This window comes from Sitophilus oryzae, unplaced genomic scaffold, assembly GCF_002938485.1.
Source record: "Sitophilus oryzae breed Bouriz unplaced genomic scaffold, Soryzae_2.0 scaffold_1511_pilon_pilon, whole genome shotgun sequence".
NCBI lineage: Eukaryota > Metazoa > Arthropoda > Insecta > Coleoptera > Curculionidae > Sitophilus > Sitophilus oryzae.
This window is the reverse complement of record NW_022146183.1, coordinates 88754-93760: the sequence shown is the minus strand read 5'-3', so window position 1 is coordinate 93760 and position 5007 is coordinate 88754. Positions and strand designations below refer to the sequence as shown.

The 5007-nt window shown below is 28.1% G+C and overlaps 1 long non-coding RNA gene across 1 annotated transcript; it reads right to left on the bottom strand.

Moving 5' to 3' along the window:
- Positions 1-1117: 1117 nt before the first annotated feature.
- LOC115878424 lies at positions 1118-2165 on the bottom strand. The gene is made up of 3 exons (XR_004049522.1): positions 2130-2165; positions 1841-1958; positions 1118-1296 (listed from the first exon to the last, which is right to left on the bottom strand). It is a non-coding gene; the product is annotated as an uncharacterized LOC115878424 (long non-coding RNA).
- Between the last annotated feature and the right edge of the window lie 2842 nt (positions 2166-5007).

Sequence of the window (5007 nt, the reverse complement as noted above, 5' to 3'; positions counted from 1 at the left end):
GTTCGTTTTCAAATTGTCACCCTGTATATTGGGTTTAATAATAAATTCTAATGCTTTTATTTAAATTTTATCCTAATTACACACAATAATAGGTTATAAAACTATATATTTTAATCCTAAAAAAAATATCCATAACATTTATAAAGCTATATGAATTTCTTTACACTAGTATCGTATGATCGAAAAAAAACGGCGCCCAGTTGGCCCCAACCAAACCAAACCAAATGTCATTGATCGTCATTTCCCAGCCAACTAGACGCCGCATATAAATTTACATATAAAATGACAGCGATCTTCATTTCATAGCCATTGCTGACGCCGTTTTTTTTCGATCATATCATATAATGTTACACAGTTATGTTATAATATACTGCCGTATTAATAAAAAAGCCTTAGCTATATTTGAGATAAACGGGTGTTATAAATATTAACGCATTTTCCAACTAAGTAATCTGACGGTATTATTATACCGTATGATCGAAAAAAACGGCGTCCAGTTGGCTGGGAAATGACGATCGATGACATTTCCCATATAAATTTACATATAAAATAACAGCGATCTTCATTTCATAGCCATCGCTGACGCCGTTTTTTTTTTCGATCATAGGGTATAAAGTACATTATTTAGAAATATGCATAAACGAAAAAGATATGAACTTGTTCAACACATCAGATTAGACAATATTCGTTAACACGGCAGTAGAGGTTTACATATTTTATTTTTTTATCTGATAAAAAGAAATAGACTAAACATATTCTTGCGCTAAGATTTTTTCCAAATAATAAAGAATATTTTGAACTTATTATCTAAAAAATATCTAAAGGTAAAATACATCTATTTTTTTTTGTTATCATTGATGAGCATTTTCATTTACAGCGCTTTCAGATGGAGCGGACCATCCGCGACTTCGAGCAAGTACCATGAGTTTATATGAACAATTTCACATGGGTTGCGTATGTTCCGTCCGGATGATTTCGATCTTGAAAAAACACGCGGACAATCCGCGCGGATGCTCCGCTCCATCTAAAAGCGCTCTGTTATTAATATACCGTATGATCGAAAAAAAACAGCGTCAGCGATGGCTATGAAATGAAGATATTTGTCATTTTATATTTAAATTTATAGGTGTCGTAACTAAACTAACTGGACGCTGTTTGTTCTTCGATCATATAGTATTACATTTTATTAACAATAGTTATAAATAAATATATTAAAATCCAAGTTGTTGGCGGACATGCTGATGTCTGTGTGGAACTAAATAAATCTTCTAACTACCCTTCTCAAAAGTCTTGATTCTGTAAAAAAAAAGTATAAAAAACAATTAAATACTTGATCACTAACAAGCATCGATTGCATAAAGTACGCAAAGTAATGTAAAGAACTTTTTTTAATAGTAATAGAAGAAAAAAACATAGTTGGGTAATACCCATAGTTGTATATATTATCGAAACCGAGTAATATTTTAATTATAAAATTAAAAAATTGTTAAAAACTAAATTAAATATAAGACCCTTAGTTTAGGCAACTCTATATACATGTTAATGTATTTACAGTTACCTCAAATTAAAAATAATGTAATTTTTAACGTATTTCTATTTACGTAGTTGCCTATTCAAAAGTAATTAGTGCAGCAAAAGATTTAAATTTGAAATTTATCATTTATATTTTCATATTATACAAAAGACAATAATATTAGATTTTTAACTACTATCCGACTTAAAAAACACTTTTTAATATAATTTACCTCAGAGACTCATTGCAATTTTCTTCATATTTAATTAAATTTAAAAAGGATGGAATCCACTGACGAATATTAAAAACCAGTCAAAATATATTTACCCAAAAGAAATATTTTAGATATACTTCTAAGTCCTGATGCCATTGTTGGTAATATTCACGAAAAGGATAAATATACTGCCCTGGAACTGTATACATCCATTGATTTGTTGTCAAAAATCTGTAAAAAAAGAAATAAATAATATTACATTACATTAATTATGCTATAGTTGTGTTTATTAGTTTTTTCTTTCATATTATGGAGTAAAATATATCTTAAAAATTTGGTTAGAGTGTTAATAAACATCAAAAAATTTATTAAAATTATTTTGAAATAAGAAATTAAACTTACTGTTAATCAAATAATCGAAGACCAACTCAGAAAACCAGAATGATGGCCAAACATCAGGGATTATACAAGAGATGACCCAGGTCTCCTCTTTTAGGTGGTCTTTGTGTGCTGGTGTGTATTATTAATAACGCTCCTAAAAAGAGAAATATAATTATTAAAACCTCTTATATTAAACAATGCGAAATTGTTTACTTAAATATCACGACAGTAGTGAACTTGTGTAAAAGTAGTTCATTTATCTAATAGTTTAAATAATAATTGAGAATATAGACCCCCTTTAGGTATATTAACACCGACTCATTCTAAAAGACGTAGAAAATACTTGTTTGTCTAAATTCCTTCAGGAGTTAAAAGAAATAATCAAACTCAACCAAAAATAATGAATCAAAAAATACCAAATATCTCTAATTATAACGCATTATTCTAAGTAACTTTATTTTTAATATACAATAGAGACATCAAAGAATGTATCTGTATTTCCATACACTCAATTTTCAAAAGAAAATTATGAAAATAAGAAAAATATATCAGCTTTTAACGATGATGTAATTGAAATACTTAAAAAGTGAGAAAACTATAGAAAACATGCAAAATAATGGGCACTTACATTTCCAGTACATTAAGCAAGCTTTTAAGGAACAGAATACACTCAAATAGTGTACAGAAAAATCACTTTTTCTACCAAAAAATAAGAAAAATTGTAAGAGGGACATAAATATGTAAACAGAAAATGTTGCACTGTCAACGTTGTCAGATTGAGCAAATGTAAAATAAAATAACAATTTTTGTGCATAGCAAAAAAGCTGTGTCTAAAGAAATGTTACTTATTCTACCGAAATAATGTTTATATTCTGTGCCTATTAGATTTATCATTATTTTGCAACGATTAAATTCATTTTAGACTTAAAATAGACTGAATCTTTTAGACAAAAATATTGATTTATATTAGTTTCAGGATTTCACTAATATCTTGACAACCTTGGAAACACACTAGTTCCAAATTTTCACACTTTTTCCACATTGGCGCCACCTGCACCCTTCTTCTTTTTCGTTTTTCAGGTCTTAAAAGAACCGAAACCACAGAATTAAAGTAACGTTCCTCTTCTTTTTTATATTTACGATATGAAACATGACCAACCTCTGTGCCAGCAACGGTAATAAAAACAGAAATCTTTAGTTTTGGTTTGTCAAAATCGGCGCCATCTAGGCACATTTATGACAAGTAAAAGTTTTGGCGTCATCTGTCATTAACGAAAGCAACATATTAAGTTTTACAGTTAACTGTTATTTTGCAGTTTTCAACTCAAAATAGAGATTTCTATATATTTATTGTTAGTAGAAATCTTTATTTTAAATAAGAGCCATCTTTTGCATGAATTTTCAACTTAAAAATTCAAATTACAAAGGAAACTTGTTGAATCATTAAAAATCTTAAAAATATGTATTTTAAATAAATAAATAACAAATTAATGCAATTGATTGACGTAATTGAAATGTAAATTTTAATTGTCAATAATATAAAAGCTCTGAATTTCGTGAAATATCTTATTTTAAATTAAAGAACTTTTAGTAACAGTTCGTAGTTGCTTTTACCTGTGCTTTTATAAATAAAATAGAAATATTTAAAATTTTGTAATGCCTAATTACTAGTCAAAAATAGTCAAACTGTTTTATTTGTAAACAAATATATAATTTATATCGTATGATTGAAACAAAACGGCGTCCAGGTAGCTTGGAAACGACCATCGATGACGTTCCCCATATAATTTTAAATATAAATTGACAGCGATCTATATTTCCAATTTTCCAAGCTATCTCTCTGATGCTGTTCTTTTTTCGATCGCATGGTAGTTTTGTAAAGATAAAATAATAAGTTAAAATAACATATAGGTGCCTAAAAATAATAGAGAGGTTTATTAGAATAATTGTAAAAACATTTCTGGAATGCATTTAATTGTATATCGAATTTCAGTTCGATGAATTCGTGCAGTATTTTTCTGGGTTTTATTCCATACCATATAGATTAATCATTTTTAGATCGTTTATTAATCAACACTCTCAGAGGAAAAGGTTAGATAACAATTCGGCAATTTATTATTAAATCTGCATCGCATTATTCCAGAAGCGCGTTGCAATCAACTATATATTCCAAAAATAAATCTCAAAGTAAATTTCCAAAATTGAGTTTATAATTTACATATCTAACCACATATATGCATAAAAACAATCTGTAAATGTAAAGAATCAAATATATCAAATAATGCGAATGATAAAGAATCTATTATAAATAATGTATAATAGTAATAATGATAGGAACATGATAAGCACAGACTATCCAACAGTATGACAGTTGTGTGTTTCCTATTTATTTATAACAGGTAAAATGGGATTTCTGCCTTTTTTTGGTTCGAAAATAACGCGAATGATGATATTTCCCATATAATTTTACTGACCTGCGATTGAAATTGATTGAATCGACTGAAATTATTCATATTTCCAAGCCATCTCTGACGCCGTTTTTTTCGATCGTATGGCATAATCTTACATATTATATGCAAATTAATAAGCATTCTTGAATGCTAGTCGAGCATGGCGTGCACTTGGAGTTTTATTTATATCTTTTATTATTCTATTCTCATAAATAAAAAATACTTATTCAGAATAATTTGTTTAAATTCACTGTAAAATATTCTGTGTTCATATTTAACGTTTCAAATAAAGTAAAAATTGTCGATTAGGGGAAAGTCGTATAAAAAGTACCGAGTAACGACTCCTAAATCGTACATTTTCAATATCTGGTTTAGGAATTGCATTGGTGAGATACTTTATGATATATTTAGTATTAGTATTTTAATAAAGCACGCTTTTAGATGTTTCA